The 21,210-nt window shown below is 31.9% G+C and overlaps 1 non-coding gene across 1 annotated transcript; it reads left to right on the top strand.

Annotated features, from left to right (window-relative positions):
• Positions 1-7,876: 7,876 nt before the first annotated feature.
• Positions 7,877-7,948, top strand: TRNAW-CCA (transfer RNA tryptophan (anticodon CCA)). Its single transcript has one exon. It is a non-coding gene; the product is annotated as a tRNA-Trp (tRNA).
• The last annotated feature ends 13,262 nt before the right edge of the window (positions 7,949-21,210 follow it).

Below are 21,210 nucleotides of genomic sequence, written 5' to 3'. Positions count from 1 at the left end.
GACTTACACACATTAGTTGTGAGTTAGATACCTATAATAATTCTCCCAGGCCCTTGATTTTTTTATGGGCTTTTCGTGTCTTTGTTGATATCATATAATTGGGAATAACAACAGCAACTACAATCATAATAATAAACTACAATGAATAAAGTTTATTTAATGTGTACATATAATGTATAAGAGTTTAAATGTATCACATGGGATTAATTCATTCTATTGTCAGGTTGCTTTTCTCTTCCTCTCCTTTTCTTCTTCTTTAATCTTTATTTATGATTGCTCGCATGAAAATTTCAGCCGATCATACAAACGATCCTTTTCACTGACGTAATACCGGGTGGTCCATTGAAACCTGAACACTCACTAATTCAATATTAAATGAAGGTTGTTGAGCTATTGAAATTAATTCATATTTCAATATATATACATACAAGTCGAGAAAATGACACTTGTACGTCATGTAGGAAGTTCCTTTCCCGCACTCCAAGCATTTGGGGGTCTCCAGGACAACCGTCTACGACGTCAGCAATGTCTGAAACGTTGGTAAGGAATAAGGACTCTGTCAAAAAGGCCAACCTAGACCTGGAAGAGTTAAAGAAAACAGGCCATGACAATCCCCTCAAGTACATGAGGCCCTGTGTAGGCGGTCTTGTAGTTTCATGCCAGACAATCAAGAGAGCTATCAAAAAAAAGTGAGGGCAAAGAGCCCTGTGAAGGTAGTGAGGCCACTTTTGATAACAGCAAAAAAATAAATCCATCTCCTCCGTTACAAGACTCTTATGAGTTCTTTTAACTAGTCTTTTTCGACACTTTTGGCCCTCTACAGCCAACTCTTTCAACTACACCTTTTGGGTGCATGTCGAGGGAAAGGCCTGTAATGTCCGTCATGCAAACACTGAAGCCCTCAATGGCACTGTCAGCCAGCTCTGATATACCACGACTGAGCACTTTATCTGCACTGGGTGTTAGGCCTTCTGTCGCCGTCTAGAAGCCATTATCACTTTAAAAATGGCTACATTAATGTTTAACATAAAAATTAAAAAAATTCCATTTAATTAAATTAAATTTAAAATCAATGAAATTTTTATTTTTTTCTATATAAAATGGAGAAAAAATTATGTTTTGTAAAACGAAGTTTAAATCATTTTAAAAAACTAAAAGAATTTTCAAAAAAGTCATAGTAAAACATTCAAATTGACCATATCTTTTGAAAAATAACTAAATTTCCTTTTAGAACACTTCAAAAATTCAGTTTTTCTTAAAAAAAGTTTAATTTTTTTTTTTCCACAGTAAAAAAAAAAATTGTCTTTCCAAAAAATTATCTGTGGTTTACAAAATCAAATTTTTGGAAAAACTTTTTTAATTAAACTTTAAACATAATATTTTTGAAAAACAATTTGAAAAATTTAAAGCTATTTATAAAAAAAGATTTCAAAAAATGTGGAAAAAAAAAATTTTTAAAACTATTTAAAAAATTTTAAATTAAAAAAAAATAAAATTCAGTTTTTTTTTGGAAAAAAGAAAAAAATAAAAATAAAAAAATAATAATATTAAAAAAAAATTCAAATATTAAATTTTATAGAAAGAATTAAAAATTCCTTGATTTTGGGGGAGGGGGCTACAGCCCCTCCAGCCTCCCCCTTTGGACGCCTCTGAAAGTCCTTTAATAAATTGGTTTTATTTCGATATTGAATAGGTCTCTATTTTTCTTGATATTAATGAAAAAGTATTTTTATTTCTATAAAACTTGGTTGTTTAAGGGCCCAAAATTGCCGATATCGACAACGTTCTGACATAATATGAAAACATATTTTGAAAGTAACAATATACAATACATTAGTGGTTGTGTATTTAGGACTGATGACTCTGTTTCATTCCAATTCAGTACAGTCTCTTCAAGATGGTCAAATCTAAAAGACTCAAGGGAAAGATTAAACACTCAGTAAAAGGAAATCATGTATATTTTTCCTTCGTTCCTGATTGGCTTAAAATTGTCATCTACAATATTTTCCTGAATGAAGGATCTTCAAATGAATATTATTGTGTGAACATAACACTTAGTTTTATTATTTTTGATAATTAGCCACTAAATAATAATAATAAATTTTTCATATTGGTCATACTTCTTGTAAAAATGGATCAGCTACGAATAAGAAATAGGAGGCTGCATATCAAACTCACCAAACGTTCGAATTGTACTCCCACCAATATGATCATTGATCTCAGCTAATCATAATCAACTATTTTAGTGTACTTATTATTCTTAAAAATATTATTCAGGTTTATTTTATAAAATTATTTTTAAACTGATTACTTAACTGAACTATCTAATATTTTAGTAGACTGCAGAGAATAGATTTGAGTTCTGAACTTAATATGTTATTATAAAAAAGACATGTTCTATATAGAATAATTTTAATTCGATTTTCCTTTTTTATATTAATATTGAAGTAGAAAAATAATAAGCCCGCATAAAAACATTGATTGAAACCTTGATAAATGTGAAGTCCAGTATGTGTGTGTTCTTAACACAAACTAATATAGTACCATTGGCAAAAAATTAGATACAGGAAGCATTCACAAATGTATTGATTTACATATAAAGTGGAACCAAAGAATGATGGATTCAAGATTTTAGATACTACTGATGAAGATGTTGAATAATTTGAACATTGAATGAGTAGTTTTTTCTCGTTTGCAGCAATGCCCAATGATTATATTGTCATCGAAATGGAGTTTTTCCGAGCCACTTTCTTCCTGCGATTTAACGTTAGTATACAATAAAATTTATAAGGCAAGAGGCATTTGCAAAAAGGAACCAAATTATTTTTGATATAAGAAGGAAGAGTTAAATTATCAATACACACGCTCGATAAGCAACTGGAGAAAATGAATAAGTCAAAGGAAAAATACATATAAATGGAGGTGTTTAAAATATGTCCTAGAAATCATGAGCAGTTTTTACTAGTTGGTATTTTGAATAGGATTTTTTTATGTTCCAAAGCTGTATTATTTAATTCTTAAATATATAATGTGTTAGTAACCAGTATATGTACACTTAATAGACGAAAAGTAATTTGGAAAGTTTGCTCGGAAGTTAGAATTGAGGATTAATATTCGATTAATTAAAGTCCATATATCCTTGAACCTTTTTTTGGGTCCGGATGAAAAAAAAAAATTTAATTATTTTCTTTAAAGAAATGTCAATCCGATAAATTTAATATTAAATTTTTTTTTTTTGAATAGCTTTACTGTGTCGGATTTCTGTTTATTTCTTTCTCTCGCCAATACTTGCAGCTGATCTAATAAAACTTCAATTGATATTTTACTCAGGTATGTTAAATATCACTCAAAGATGGTAAAAATGATTCAAATTACATTTTGCTGTGAATATTTTTCTTTTTAAGATAACTCAATCCCACGAACGCAAAACTAATTAATGTAGAAAGTATTTGTAGAGTTGTAACGGGAGAAATAAAAGTTTAGACACCAATTTCAACTTATCAAAAAATACCATCATAAATAGTGTCAAGACTAAAACAAAAATGTAATCTCTTTTTTCTACCCTAATTTTTTTTCTAAAATTGACTAATGATGTGGGTGAGTGAGGGCGGTGTAAAACTGATGTGTGACATCGTGACTTGAATCACAACTGTGCAAGAGCAGAGATTATACAAAACAAAACTGTAAAATAGCACAGGAACAATTTTGACAGTTTCAGGAAAGCCACATTGAAAAAGTGCCAACGACCAAGCGAGAGCCGTTGGAAAAGTCCGATCAAAGCCCAAAAGATGACACTACTGGTGCGTATCGAGGTTATGTTTGTTAGTAGCATCTCTTGGAAGAACACACACTAACTGTAAGCCAGATCGGTATTTTTCTTTCTATTTGTAATTCGTTTGAATCGAGGAATCGATGGGAAAAATTATGGTGACTGTCTTTTGGACTGACAAGGAATGATCATCCACGATTATCTGGGAAAATGTCAAACTATTACAGGTGCATATTATTCATCGTTACTGGATCCACACAAAGTTGTTCTCAGGATATAAGATTTACCACCTCAGGACCTTATAATAGGCCTCACCCCGATTTTATCGTTGGGCTTGAAGAAGAAGAGATCTATTTTCTTCCCATTAGAGGCCACGACTCCCAAGCACATTGTTTGGGCAGGATTATTTGTTGTAAATATGCCCTGAACTTCCTGTGGTGATGCTGCAATAAATCTGTCGTTTCTGAGGTTCAAAACCTGGTCGACTGTGAAAATCTTCTAACCTGAAATGATCTTCATAGTCGCTGCAAAACTCTTCAAGTAATTAAGGACTTTGTTGCAGCTTTCAAGCTTTAAGGCGTTCATCCTGTCGGTACGGACCTATCTTGGAGTCGTGGAAACCACTTAAGGGCGACCTTAATGTTGTTGGATATTCCTTGATCTTGGCCACAAGAGACTTGAGAAATATTTCCTCTCGTTTCAAACCATTTCCTCCACTTCCTGCCTTCCTTTTGACTCCTTTTCCATTCTCCTTGGGCACCCTGATGTTCCAGAATATCCTCACAGTCACGCCGACAATGTCTAAAATTCTTTTTGGATCAACATCTGCGTCAAGAAGATCCAAAACCTTTACCTTTTGAATTCCTATTCATTCATTCAAATCAAAGCAATACAAGAAAAAGAACAGATGTATCAGAGCATTGCTTTAGATGTCACCTGAAGCCTTAATTAATGGAAAAAATTTATTCTAATGACGAGAAAATTTTTCTTGTTGCACTTCATATGCTCCTGCACTTTCGTGGAATTAGTATGCAATATAATCTAATTTATAATTAATTGCATAAGTAATGTCTCTTTGTGGGTTGTGAGTGCACATGATACAGAGTTGTGGCTCATTGTCTATACTGATCCTTACCAAGAAAACTATATTTACACACAAACACAGCAGCTATTAATTTGAAAATAGGTTACTAAAAAAAAATATGATATTATACTAATTGCTAAAATCTTTTTTTTTTTTTTTTTTTTTTTTTTTTTTTTTTTTTTTTTTTTTGTTAGTATAACAGTTCTAGATAACTATGGCATTAATGTTTTCCTCGCCGATGAATTTCGCTTCGGTCAGATTTTACTGTAAAGATATTCACTACCTTTTTATTTTTGTATATTATAGGCTCGAACTTTAATCTTAGTTTCGACCATTGAAATATTCTTTTCTTTTTATCGAAGGAGTTTCTTAGATTTCTTAAAGCCTCAACTAAGATTATGAGTATAAATCATGATCCCTAATGTGTGACTCTTTTGCCATAATTAAAACTATTCCTTCCTTATTTCCTCTGTATTGTAATTTATTTTTTCTAATCTATGTACAGTACAAATCTTTGCCTAGTGGTACACAATTTATTATTTTCAATTTTCAAGGGTAAAATTTCAACGAAAGGTTTTGTGAGGATATTTAATTGAAAGAATAATTTGAAAGTAGTACTCGGGCCACTTGTATTCATTATGAATCCCTCAGCTTTAATAATTCCCTCAATAAGAGACCTAAATCCCTTTCAGGCCGATACTATGTAGTCAGATTCAAGCTTAGTTCACTTTTGCTTGATGGAAGCCTCTAAAGACTGGATACTCTCGTGAGGAGTAGCGCATACCCTTTCCTCCAGACGTACTTAGACAGAGTATTCCAAGGAGTTTTTGCCTAAAAAGGAGGGCCTCATGTTGAGGTCACAAAGTAGGAAAATTGTCTTTCAGGAAGGCCTGGGTTTTAGTGGTGTGAGAACCCAGAGCTCCATTTTGAGTCAAAACAAAGATAGCCCAAACTTTTTGCTGGCCAAAAGTCACAATTTCGTATCCATAAGTTTGATGTAAGCATCTGCATTTAGCTGCTTCTTCCTCTCACAAAAATGGGAGGTCAGACTTCGCCTGTGCTGCCCACAACGCGCAAGACCATGGTTCCAGCTGAATTGTTTTGTTCTGAAGACATGTCTTATTGAAGCTGCACCCAAGTTCCTTGGATATGACAATGGGGAACATGCCGTGTTAGAGAAGCTTCAAAATTTCAGTTCACCCCCTGCGGACGCTCCTGAGGATCAAACCAGCTAATACCAAAATCGGTTGTTGGATCAATTTTACTACAAAATAAATTATTGTGGAGGTATGTAATGAAAAAAAGAGGAATTACTTAGTTCTACGATAAATAATTGGCGGCAATTGACTCTCCTCCTCTTAAGATTATTGGCTGTGCATACCAGTTTACTCATAAAATTAAAGTTTAGGCTAATTATACAAACATCAAATATATAAATTCAAGCATACATTTGTGATTTTTTTCTTTTAATTTCATAACTGTTATTAAATAAATTTAGCTGACCCTATGAAATATACTTGTGATCGTCTGTTGACAAAATTTGATATGTAAGTAAGTCCGGAGCTGTACAGTCGTTTTTTCATGGACTCGGACTTGACTCCTTTAGTTACGTTAAGGACTCCGACTCGACTATAACTCAAGACTATATTGACACAAGAACTAATGGTTGGTTCGGATCTTTAGATCTAAATATTCCATTACATATCGGGTACCCAAACTTTTGGGTCCACTCCAAAAATTAAACGGATATTTGTCACGAACATTACCCGAAATTTGAAACAAAATAAAATAACATCCGGATAAAGTTACATTATTGTTGATCACTGAGGCCGAAACAATGAATAGCCCAAGCATATTATTATTGGAAGATAATTTTAGTTTTTATATAGTAACATTGGGTTGACCACGAGAAGCAGCTGCTTAGGTAGATATTACTACAACCAATGGCAAGATAAATGAAGATGCTACATTTGATAGAGATAATATTTTCTCTTTAAAAACTAAGATTACATATTAAGCAAAACTATAATCTTTTTCAGATCGTAAAATTTTGTGTTCTCGAAGCCTGTTCCAATCCTGGATCTATTTAAATTCGTCTATACCGTACATGAACACTTTGGATCTAAGAACCTTCCTATCTCTAACTCGAATATGAAGTAGACTCGGGGGCATATGAACTTATAACTGCAGTCATTTGGCGTTGGGGCTCAAATCTATTTATGAATAGCTCTCATTTTAACACACACATGTTGTAACTAAATCAGAAAATTATATTCGTTTCAATTTTTTCTTTAATATGGACTCGAACATATCTTGGACTCGGAACCATGTAGACTTGTGATCGGAGCATGAGGACTCAGACTAAGAAAAATTGGACTGGTATACAGATCTCGGAAGAGCAGGGCTAGTCGGTGTACTTTTCCATTTTTGCATATTACTAATTTTTTATAAAATATGTGAAAGCGATATAAGATCAAGTATATATATATATATATAAAGGTCAAAACATATCCTACTTTTGGCACAAATTTTATGTCATAGTTAATGATACTTTGGTTGTAACATTAATTTTGTTAATTTTTTTAGCCAAAATCAAATACATGTCGTTTATAAAAAGATGTCTGGATGAATTGAAATTAAAACCCAGCGAAATACTTTAGAATAAGGGAGTGTGTATAAAAATATTTAATGTACAATGCAAAACCTTTTTCTAATTTTAATTCTGTGGGGCAACGTATCTTAACTCCATTTCAGAAGGCTGAGTATTCAAAACATGTCCCAGTCAAATAAGCCTTTTTTTATATTGATTACTAATTACAATATTTTTTTTATCATTGATAAATTTTTAAGTTTGTTTGGGTTATATCCCTCATAGTTGACCATTCAAATATTCAAAAGTTAACATCTCTATGTACACGTCGTTTATAATTAAATATTCAAAAAAATAAAATAATTTTTTGTCAAATTTAGTATTTTAATCAACAGATGTTTACTAAATTGTAACTATTAGCATTTTAACAATTGACTCCGTGGCGCAACGGTAGCGCGTCTGACTCCAGATCAGAAGGCTGCGTGTTCGAATCACGTCGGGGTCAAAAGTTTTATTTTTCTTGATTTCTGTTATTTTTCTTATTACAAATAAGCAATCTAGAAATGAGATTGGATAATCGCCAACATTGAAATAGACAAAGTTTTTGGTTGTGACTTTCGTTTTTTTTTAAGTTTGCCAATTTTTTTCATAACTTCCATTCCCTTTTAGAATTGTTATAGAGATAATTTTGACTCATACACTATTGCATCTTAAAGATTTGCCGCATGACATATTCACCATCTTTTTATGTTATAATATTATAGGTTCAAAATTTACATTAAGTCTTTACAGTTAATTTTTAGCTATACAGGGTTGATCTTACCTAGTGGTACACAAAATGTAAATTTTAATCAATCGGAAATATATTTGTTGATTGTCTTTAAACTCGGTGAAACACCCTACTAATACTACACAATTTTTGCTTGTAACTACAATTTTTTTGGGTCCGGATGAAAAAAAAATTTTTAATTATTTTCTTTAAAGAAATGTCAATCCGATAAATTTAATATTAAATTTTTTTTTTTGAATAGCTTTAGATTTTTGATTTTTTTTTTCCAAATAATTTAATATTTTAAATTAAATTAAGGTAATTTTTGTACAAAATAATTTAATTATCTTGGAACAGCTGTAAATTTTTGAAATTTACTACGAAAAAATGTAATACTTTGTAAATTGCTGTGGATTTTTTAAATTTTTTTCGAAAAAAAATGAATATTAAAATTTCATTTTTGAAATGTTTACAAAAAACTTAATTTTTTAAATTTTTTTCCAATAATTTAATTTTAAGATAGCATGTTCGTGCATATCTGCCTCTATCAGTTTTTGTACCAGTGTTTTTCTTCTAGTAGTCTTTGACTAGTGATTTGTCGTTTGAGAACGATTCGTTCTTTTGAACGACTCTTTTTAGTGAACGTACTCAGTTCCATGAATGGTTCGTTCGTTTATAACGTAAGTTTCCTATATATCATTCAACCTCCATCAAATATTGATATACACTTTCGCAATTTTGTTAAGTTAATATGAAAGTTAATCCAAATGGATATAAATATTTGATTGATGTTGAGTGATATATTCTATATATTCATATTTTCGAAAACACGGAACCTTTTTAAATATTCAAATATTATATTTCTCTCTCAGTAAAATGTAATTTGTCCTGGAGAGAATAGGATTGTAATTTCAACTAAGAGAATCGACGATTCTACTGGATTTCAATCTCTACTGTGACATTTATATATATATATATATACAGGGTGTCCACGATAAATTAGAACTACTTTTAACTTCATCCAGATCCATAATGTGGATATTCGGGGTTAAATCATACTAATATAAAAGGTTGCGTGAACAATACACTATAACTTCCACCACAATTGTTTTGACAACAAACAATAGTCATCATGGAACAAGTAAGGAAGACGCCATCCTCGAATTGGCTCGCGTGGGACACAAGCCCTCTGCTATCTACAAGCTTCTTAATTACTACCCCAAGACCACGGTGTACCGGGTCTTCAATGCCTGGGAGGTTGAGTGGAAGGTCTGCTGCAAGCCCCACAACATGAAAAGTGAACTAATCCGCACTCCCCGCTTCCTTGAAGGCCTCCAGAAGCCCATCAAGGCTTCGCCGGGGACTTCCTTGTCCAGGTCAAGAACCATGGAGAGAGCAAGTAGCTGGTCTCCAAGGCTGTGAATGAGGACCTCGGAGACAGGTCATACCGAATGGCCAAACAACACATCCTCACGGTATCCATGAAGGCCTTGTCCACGATAAGAACTGGACTGTCAACAGAAGCTACAACGCCCAGAATGACAGGTGGGTTGCCTAGGAGAGAGAAGAGGTCCCTGGGGTCTTCAAGAACCATGGAGGATGGAGAAGATGGTGGCTGCTGAGGGAGCATGTCTAACTGTTTCATATTAACAAATACACTCCAAATTCAATTTTTATCAAGCAGGTTGAATTTTAAGATAGTTCCAATTTATCGTGGTAAGAGTAGCTGGATTCCAATTTATCGTGGTAAGCTTTTGTGAGAGATGTTGGAAAGGAAAGGGAAAAGGTCTCCAAGGCTGTGAATGAGGACCTCGGAGACAGGTCATACCGAATGGCCAAACAACACATCCTCACAGCATCCATGAAGGCCACCAGGCTCACCAACGGTAAGCGTCTCCTCAATTACCTGAAGAGACATTGAGGAAGAAACATCTTCTTCTCCGACGATAAGAACTGGACTGTTGACAGAAGCTACAAGGTCCAGAATGACAGGTGGATTGCCAAGGAGAGAGAAAAGGTCCCTGTTGTCTTCACCACAAAGTTCCTGGCGTCCATGATGATCCTGGGTGTCATCTGCAGCACCGGTGAGGTGATGCCTCCTTTCTTCTTCAATCCCAAGGAAAGGGTGAATGCAATAAGGTACTGCGAAGTCAGTGAGAAGTTCGTCATCCCCTGGATGAAGCTTACAGCCGCTGGGAGGGAGTTAATATTCCAACAAGACTCAGCGCCGGCACACATCGCCATGAGGACCACTAACCTCTTCAACTCTCACGACATCACTTTCTGGGATTACAACACCTGGCCCTCCAACTCACCCGACCTCAATCTGTGTGATTACTACGTGTAGGGGATGTTGGAGAGGGAGGTGTGCAAGGTCAGCCACAAGAGCATCGCGGCCCTGAAGGGCTCCATTACGAGGGATTGGAATGCTGTCGATTCTGCAGAAGTCATCAGGGCATGCAAATCCTTTAGGGGCAGGATGGAGAAGATGGTGGCTGCTGAGGGAGGACATGTTATATAAATTTATTGTTTAATATCATGTCTAACTTTTTCATATTAACAAATACGCTCCAAATTCCATTTTTATCAAGCAGGTTGAATTTTAAGATAGTTCCAATTTATCGTGGACACCCTGTATATATATGTGTGTGTGTGTAATCTTGCGAAAGCCCCTTTGAATGTCTCACAGAGATGCTCATTCCTCTGTCTACAATAGAGAGGTTCTTAATACTTTATTTTGTCATATTTTTTATGGTGGATCCAAGAATGCTCAAAAGCCGCTAAAAAATGTAAAATTAAACCCAATGTTTCATAAGTGTGGCCAGCAAGATGATATATTCAGCTATTTTTGGCTGACATGCATAAACTGTTGAGAACTTCTATATTAGATGATACATATATGAGTATAGAAACATGTTCAGTCAAATATGAGGAAACACTTAATTCAGCTCATTAAAATTGAGGATAAAAGAAACCACAAAAATATGAAAGAATTATCCAAAATCAAAAAATATTTTGCTTCTTCCATGAAATACATATATTTATTTTATAAAAAAGTCGAAATATATGTATCTGAATATTTAAATCTCAATCCACCACAAGAGAAGAATAATATACATATCAAAATAACCTGTTTTTCTTCATCAGATCCTATTGAATTGAAATAAAGAGGGAATCATTTATCTTCTCCCATCCTCCTTCTTATGATAATAATTAAACTAATTGGGTGCTGAATAATGAATTGAGTATAATTATAAATACAGCAAGGGGAGGGGATTTAGGTTAAGAGATACTATTTACAAAAAAAAAATATAAATTCCTCATTTTAAATTTCATTCATTAAATAAATTAGGGATAGCCAACGAGATGCTGAATAATTAAGAGTAATATTCATCTCAATTTGCTACATTAAGTTTATGAAGATATTAGATGTAATGAATACATACAAGGCCGTCAACATAAAAACAAGCTAGAATGATTTTTTTTCAAAATTCAGTGTGGATTAGAAATTGTATTCGTAAACGAATTATTTTGAATTTATATCAAGAAATTATTCTTAATAACACTTTGGGACGAAAAATTGATAGTTTCTACGGTTAACAGGGGCTATATCAGGGCCAATAGTTGTATATTTAATCAAATAAAAGTTTTAAAGTAGCACATGGATTGAAAAGTCCTGGACTTTTTTAAATTCACCTCATTTTCAGTTAGTACAAAAATTCCAATGACAGCTGTCTAAATTTCTAGACCAATTGTTTGATACGCTACTTTTGTTATTTACAAAACAATTGATTAAAATATATCGTGTTTTAATATTAAACTACTTTTTGATAGGAAAAAATAACTTTTAAGCTAAGTCATGGCTTGAAAATTGTAATGGGGGCTCTGCTCTATAAAGAGAATAGAAATGATTAACGTAAATTAAAAACAAATAAATAATAATAATGAAATAAAAAAAGCCTATTTTGAACGGAAAAAAAACACGATTTTTCTTTGTTGAGGCCGGGACTTTTCAGCCCATGTGGTATATCTAAAATTATTGAGTAAAAGCAAATCAGTCCATCAATTTAAATACAAACCTCATAATTGATTCCAATTTTTTAATGAAATGTTACCTTGTATGTACATAATATTAAATTAAATAAAAAATTGAATTTTCTAATTTTCTTGATTTTTGTTACAATTATACTGATGTGAACTTTCGTTTAGGAGATTATTTGTGTGAGCTTCATTTTTTAATAACCTCATAAATGTAGGAAAGTATCACTGAGGAGTTATACGTGTTAGTCCTTCCTGAATTCCAAATATAATTGAGGATAAAAAAATGGACATAGTTTAAATTTCATGTTGATTTTTTTTTTACTTTTTTTTTTGGTTTACACGCCAAATGTACAATCGATTTGTATCCCTGAATATCATTATGATTTCATTATTAAGGAGTAAAAATCTAGAGTACGCCTGAGAAAAATGGTTACACCTGACCCTAGAACCCGTGAAAAACACATAATTTTACAAAAAATCAGTCATGCAACTCTTATACTTTTTTAATTTATCAAACTACTAACTATGTTTTCTATTCAAAATGTAATCCTCCAGGTACAACCATAGCCTGCACACGCGTCCAGAACCCCTTGCTGACATTGACCACATAATCCTCTGACTTGTTGATCCACTTACTCTCCAATGCAGCTTTGAGTTCATCCATATTCCTGTAAGGAGTAGCACAGGCCTTTCCTTCATAGTTCAACGGTGAAAAATCTGGGGAGGATGAAGGACACATTGATGCTGGCCATTAATCCTGGAGATGTTCTGATACGCACTTTTTGGGGTCCTTGCTTCCATACATCCTCTCGACAGTTCCTAGATCATGAAAATTGACCAAGGCTATCATTTTCCTCACCTCCACAATCTTCTTAATCCTCTGTTTGCCAACTTGGGTCAGATCCACTATTATTTGCCTTTTGGCCTCCCATATCCTTGTGCTTAGTAGGATTGTATATTTTGTTTTGAGAGATTTAAAAAGTATCTGCCATAGAATTCAAACCATTTTTTTCCCATAAATTATCTGGGTTGTTAGATTACAGATACTTTTTTGAAGCATAGCAACTTTTGATGCGTCTGCAGGGATAAAGTAAGGAAAAGTGTCGCTTCTTGTGAATGACTGAGAGTAACATTAAGGATTTGTTGGAGAGTGTTAAGAGTAGAATTGAGGATCAAATACATTTTTAAGGTTCAAAAGCCAATTTGTGCCATTACTACTCCGCTCTACCTTTGCCCATTATTGCAAGCTGTTCAAAGTAACGAAGAATCATAATTTAACCTTCTAGAAAGAGGAAAAATAACATTTCCTTATATGTATTATGAAAGGGGTAAGAAGCAAGAGAGAGAGAGAGAGAAAAGTCACGTAACACTAATAATTTCAATTATTATTCTATGTTAGAAGGGGAAACGAGGGGATTCTCTTTGATCATTCTAATCATCATCTTTTTCTTTTTTTTACTTTATATAAATTATATGAAGAAGAAAAACATTAAAGCTATGTCATTCATCTCTCACAAGTATGTAACTTCAGATCCTCTATCTTTAAAAATAAGCAAAGATAAAGAAAATTTGAATAGGAAGGTGAAGGCTTTAGTAAAAGAGAGAGATCCTTCAGCATAGTTTATCTTTTCTTTATTTTTTTATATTTTGAGGCAAAATATATGAGTAACTAACTATCTAAGACAAAGCGGAATATATAAATATACTTCAGTCAACCTAGGACTTAGAGACTGAGAAGTTTTTGAAGTGATAAACGGTCATAGAGCCTTGTAGGGTTTGAATTTCAAACTTATCAAGGAGTAATTGGTCAAATAAATGTAAAGGAAAAGCTTTCTCGAAGAGAAGGAGTAAATTGTATTGTTATAGATTTATGAAAAATGATTTTAACGTGAGGGATACTTTTCCCTAATTGGCAATTTGAAGAATGTGTTGTTGTTTTTTTTTTCAAAGTTGTTAGCATTACGCTTTCATTTTTCAAGAGAGAACATCAAAATATGAAGTAATCATTAGTGCACGACGTCACTCATTAATGACGGAGAAGAACACTTATGGGAATTATAAGAGTTAGTCTTTGTGTTTGACTAACTAAGAGTAGAATTGAAAATCGAAATTTTTGTAATTCTTTGGTAGATACGAGTCCCATTTGTGTTTATTTCCTTTCTGCCGTAGTTTATTGCAGTGAGTCTAATAAAATTGTTATTAGAATGCTAAGCCGCTCTCCTCTTAAACAGTCTTCAAATTGTCAGGGTCATCACGTTAATTTTTGGTTTGTATTTTAACATACAGGCAAGCCATATTTTTGCAACTATAGACATGTCATCCTTAGGTACGTATCCGGGATTTTTGATTATTTAAAAGAGTGGCGATTTCATGCCAACTGTAATAAAGGATACTTGGTTGTAAGTTGAAACGTTAAAAAGATGGATCAGTTTTTATACTATTTAGCTGATTCCAATCACGTATTTGAGAATGCTGCTGGGGAAGAAAAAAGATTGAGGAAACTTTCATTATAAAGGTTTTAGTGTAAGCTCAAGGAGACTATAGTACAGGGGAAGCTATCTTGTGGCCGTAAAAGCGCTTATATATATAGTTGAGGTGAAGTTTCTACACATAAACATTTATTTTATCTGTCAAACTTTCATATTCGAAAATAAAAAGAAAAGAGATAAAAAGACCGGAAATTATATTCTAGCTAGCCAATTATCCTCAGCTGTGAGATCCTTAATACAGTATAGCCGGTTCATAGTATATACTCAGGCGGGGAAAAAGGAAATAAAGAAGGACAAAGGGAAAAATTACTCTAACATTGATCCACAATTATACTCTGAGTCCAACAAGGACTTACAATTATATCTCCGTAACAAATCTTCCAGGTTACTCTCCGTTATTTACGAGCGCAAACAAATGTTCAATGTGGCTCTGAATACCCTTAAATCTATTTAGGAAAGGAAGTTAACTAATCAGGATTTAAAAAATAATGGTAACTGCAAAGGAAAAGAAAATGTATTTTTCAGATGACCAATTTAAAAAAAAACGCGATTTACATCACTATTCATACATAGATATAGCCCATATTTGAGTCCATTATTTATCAGGACTAGCTGGAGACCCTCTCTTTTCGGCTATATTCACTCATATAGTAACTTGCTTATCAAACCTTTAGCCGAGTCACCAGTTTTTATTCCCCTCATCCACTATTTGTCGTTTTGTTTTGTCTTGTTTTTTTAACAGTATTTTATAATCGTGTATCAAATTATTATTATGTTGAACTTTTCCTTTGTGAAATTAATTTAATCTGTTTGTTGTTGACATTATTTAAAATAAAGACATGCTTTTCGGTTTTAGCGGGGAAAAAAATCAAAAGTTTAAAAAAATACATATATTTTTATTCAAATTTGTGGGATGAGTTACGATGCCAAAGAATTTTAGCTATAGTTTAAACACTTTATTTGATTTTAAAGACTTATATTAACACCAGTATGGCTTTTCATACATAATCTATCAATGGCTCATTTTTTTATTTTATTTTTTCATTGTGACAATCAATTTTGTCAATTTTTTATTTGCAAAACGGTTAAAGAGTATATAAGGATAAGTTATTTATTGAAATTGAGGATAATTTTTCGAAGAATACGAATGTAATCCACACTCGATTTTGAAATAGCTTTGTGGATGGCTTCCATATCTAAAATAATTTTTAACTTAGAAACATGTATCCATAGAATAAATATACTTTCGTCTGTCATTTATATCAATCTACAAAAAGAAACAGATAATTAACGTGGTCACAGCTTAGCATTCATGACGTTTTATTATAGCAGCTAAAAGCAGCTGTGGAGGAAGGAAATAAACACAAATCCCACTCTGTATATAGCAAAGAAATATAGAATGGAATTATTCCGATGTTAATCTTCAATTCTACACCGATTTCAAGAAAGACTTATTCCTAGAAATCCCAAGCAAGTCTTAATTGTTACTTTTTATCATTCATGAGCACTAGCATTAGTTAGTAACTTATGCCTAGACGTTCCCCTTACAAAAATTAAATACTTTAACTAATAAAAATCTTGTACAGATTACTAACTTGCAAAAGCCGCTCCCGCTTTCTATGACATGTTTATACATCTCTACGTAGATATCAAGCGCACACTCAAAAATGTATATTCTGCAGACAAAAAGATCAACTTTGCTTTATAAATATATATTTAAAAAGCAAAGTGACAAAATAATTGATTTTTTTTCCTCTATTAATCATCTCTAATTTTATTGTGTAAATTTGGTGACATGTTTTTTTAAATGTTGAACAAAAAGAAGTATTTGCAACATTTCCCGGTCTTCCCTACATATTCAAATTTTTAAAGTACATACAACAAAATATGTGTTTATATAGACCATTTATTCACTGCTTTCGTGTACTTCAATATAATATTACATTTGTATTGTTTCAGTTTGGTTTTTTTTAGAAATGGAGGGACGTCAAAATAAATTAGGTATTTAAAGGAAGACTATTAAAACCGTATCTAACAAAAAGATCTAAAATAAATTAAAGTATTTACTGTATATATATGTACAATGTGTATTGTACATACAGGGTGAGAACTAAAATATGTACACTATGTATATTATTCTGAAATGCTTTATAAAATATTTCTTAAAATATACAAGCTGAGGGATACGAAGGGTTGTTTGAAAAGTCCCTGCAACGTCCAAGAGATGCCACTACTGGTATCATATTAAAGTTATTATTAGTTAGTAACATCTCTTGGAAGAACACACGCACAATTTCAGCCAGATCAGTCTATTTTTTTCTGTTTGGCCTTCGTTTGAATCCTGAGACGTTTTTCCTTTCATAAAGTAATTTATTTTTCGTTCATTTTTTGAAAATCACTCCACTTCCTCGATTCAAACGAAGGCCAAACAGAAAGAAATAGACGGATCTTGCCGAAAGTTTGTTTGTGTTCTTCTGAAAGATGCTACTAACTAAAATAACCTCGATATACGCCAGAGTTTGAATACAAAAATGATTAATTTCACTCTTTTTAACAAATTTGACAGGTAAAATATTTTGGGACAGACAATATTTGGCCAAATCATCAAAGCCATTTGACATTTATAATTTTTGACGATATTTCTTCATTAAATTCTTAAGACAAATTTGAAGATTTTTTTTCTTTTTTTTTGAGTAATTTGACAATTGGAAATAAAATTTGAAAAAGAAAATAACCAATTTCACAATTTACAAATTTTTTGATTGTTTTTCCAAATTTGACAGACAGCTACAACTACAGGGGTGTTCACCAATCCAACCCCTCTTACACACACACACCCGTACTCATGCCCATTTATAAACAGACTTCCTGACACAACTTAAATAGGACATTAGCAAACTAAAAAGAATATAACATCCGCATGGTACTGTCAAAATCTGTGGCTTGCTGAAACTAGTTATTTAATAAAATGCTGCATTCTCAGAAGAATTAGCAGAGTGCCAAGTGAGTAGAATAGACCCGTACTCTATATGAAATAATATTATCATTCAGGGAGTTGTATTACTTTGCTGCAAGACGGCGCCACAACACTTTTTTAAACAACACTCATGCGACATTAGCTTTGAAATTGCTGGTCTACAGTCGTATTCTAATAACCTTCTTAGCTTAATTAAAAAAAAGTTGTCTGACAGCTTTTCATAAAACAACTATAGAGAATAATAATATTAAAAATCAGTCACGAGCAACTTCAAAACTTGTAACTGCCCAAGTGTGTAAATACTTAGTTGCCACCCGGTATGTAGGATGTAATATATATAAAACACTATAATTACATTTTTTGTTTATTTGTTGCAGGACCTTTTGAATGCATGGAATTATGAGGAAAATGTGTTTTGTTTATGCAGTAATAGGACTCTCCCTTCTCTTTTCTTCTTCTTAATATTATTTGTAAGAATCAGACTATGATAAAAAAAATCTTCTTTTGAATGAGAGCCTTTTGCAAAACTTAAACGTGATGCAAATGAAGGGGGGAGCTACTACCCCACATCAAAAGGATTGTTGAACTCCAATGCATAATTCAACTTCTTTTTTTATATAATAATAACAGCAAAAATAATCAAAGTGGGGTCATGAAGTGCTGTGCGATGGTACTTGGGAAATTTAATAACAATAACATATCTTTTGTTGAGTAAAATGCACATATGACAGCTTGTTAAAAGAATAGCCACAAAATGTTATATTGTATAATTATTTTATGGGATTTGAGTTTTTTTATATTTGACTAATAATATGTAAATGAGGCAAAAAGAAGAAAATGAGGTTTGATTGGTGTTGGTCCATTAATGTTAGGAGTTTTAGTGGACCAAACTCTTGCATGGGGTGTTCGCAGTATAATATTTTAGGTGGGGTTGGTTTTTATTAAAATTACTTGTTTTTTAATTTCTTTCAAAACTCCATAGGTGTTCACAAAAATTAAATATTTAAGAAAATTATTTCAAAAATTCAATTATTTCACAAAAAAAGAATAATTTGGAAAAAATGGAATATCAATATTTTAGGAAAAAAATTTAAAAAATATATGATTATTAACAAAATATTAAATTTTTGAAAAAAATTTCAAACATTTCATATAAATTTAAATTATGAAAATATAATATTTTTTTTCAAACATTACAAAAATCCATAACTTATCAAAAAAATTAATTTCTTTTTAAAAAAATTTCAAAAATTAAATATAAATTTTAATTTTAAAAATACTAAGTTCTTTCAAAAAAAATTTTAAACATTTTAAAAATCCATAACTAATCAAAAAAGTTAAATTTTTTTTTTAAAAATTTCAAAATGCCATTTCAAGTATTAAATTTTTTGAAAAAATTTAACTTTTTTGAAATATTTTTTATATTTCAAAAAACAGCTAGTCACAAAAAATTTGAAAAAAAAAAAAAATACAGAGCTTTTCACAAATAATTCAAATTTTTGAAATCAAATATTTTGTTCTGCTGCAGAATTAGCCCAAATGACGCAAAAATTTGTAGTAGGAACCAAAATTCCTTTATTTGGAGGTCCTACAGCCCCTCCAGCCCACCCCCTGCAGACACACCTGCATATGGTCCTTTAAAGAAGTTTGGTATGGATTGGTGTAAAAAAAATTGATCACGACCTGTCTTACAAAACATTGGTTCATGTTTAATTTGGTATAGACCGATTCTATAAGTGAATTATTTATGCCTTCAGTTGTGTTTCAAAATTGTGAGCATGGATCTACAATTACGTCATATACAGTCAGCAATTTGATAACGATTAAATTTCGGTCCATAATCTGAAATTGCTGTAGGGAACGAGATAACTGTCTAAATTGTTTTAGAAAAAATGACTTAAGACCAGACCAAAATTCAACATTAGTTTTTGTCTGTCCCAGGCACTGAAATATCCTTGCAATAAGAGTAAAAAAAGGATCTCTCTATTTACAAATTCCTTGAATTTGATATAACCGATAAAAATTAAAAATTAATCGGGAGTTCCCGAAAAAAAATATCCAACATGTATATTTTTTTTTGTTCGTAATAGAGTTTCTTTTCCTAATCCATTGAGAAACTTAGTTGAAAAGATTCCATGATTTGAAGAAATTCACTCTGCTCAGTTGAAGCCTTTTTCAAATACATGACTTTCACTTCATTCAAATTAAAATGTAATCATACATCTTATATTTAAATTGCCACAGAGTTTTTTAAAACTTATTTACTTCTAGCAGTAGTAATGTACAAACAGACAAACTTTTGTTAAATATGTTGGTCTTTTTTTTCTTTCTTAATATGGAAGATAATTCCTTAATAAATCCTCAGTACTACTCTACGTTTACACGAAGCACATGCACACGTAATTAGTCAATACTTACATGTTCTCTCCTCAAGAATGTAATAATAGCGATACCAGCTTCAGAAAATAAAATAAAAATGTCTTTAGGTTACCAACAACAACAAAACTGGCATAGAATGCATAGGATTTACACCCCTTTAAACATATACTCCCCCTTTTCTTTTCTTTTTAGGTGTGAGACGTTAAATGTACACAGGTGTGTCACTTATTTGCTCAACCTCATCTAAAGTCACTTACATTATCTTTTATTTTATATAATGTTCTTCCTTTTTTTTATTTCTTTTTTTGTATGAGGGATATCAAAATCCCAACTTATATCATTTCGGTACACCCTAATGTACACTTTATGATGAATAATGTTCAAATTTATCATAATAAGAAACAATATTCATTTAATATGAATACTCTACATCTAAATTGAATTTAAAATGCACTCATTTCAAGTTATTCATTTTACAAAAATGAATTACAAGGGTCTTCCCGTGAAGGAAGGCGCCCAAAAAGCACGAAAAAATAATTGCCAATTTATCTCCGTTTATGCTATTATATATACATGAGGGCGAAACTTCCCACGGTGAAAATTCCCATTACTAATTGAGTCCAAAAAATTCAAATAAATTTATCAAACTTAAATTTTTTGTTTCCAATTTATTGGGATTTTGCTCCTTTAGTTTCTTAGTTATTAACAACTACTGAAATGAATTATAATCGAGGTTTCAAAGAAATATTTTATACACGTTCTTATCGTTTATCTACCCCAGTCATAAATATGAAAAAGAAAAATCATGGGAGGGGAGTGGCATATTTTTTTACATTGTTTGATAATAATTATTTATTAATAATCTTTCTTCCGTAGTCTACAAACTTAAATCTAATTTTAGTGAGCAACTATTTTAAAATAAGGGTTTATAATGGTAAGGAAGTATTTAATCTGTTCACTAATATTTATAGCATCATCTACAACAACTAGTGTTGACTCGGTTCAAGACAAAAAAGAATCCGGATCGGTCTTAAATGATTTTTTATAGACCTTGATCTCAGATCGTGGACTTATTTTTCTATCTCAAGGTATAACCCGATTTAGTTCGGTCT

This window comes from Lepeophtheirus salmonis, chromosome 7 (assembly GCF_016086655.4).
Source record: "Lepeophtheirus salmonis chromosome 7, UVic_Lsal_1.4, whole genome shotgun sequence".
Taxonomy (NCBI): domain Eukaryota; kingdom Metazoa; phylum Arthropoda; class Copepoda; order Siphonostomatoida; family Caligidae; genus Lepeophtheirus; species Lepeophtheirus salmonis.
This window is presented reverse-complemented; position numbering and strand designations above follow the sequence as displayed.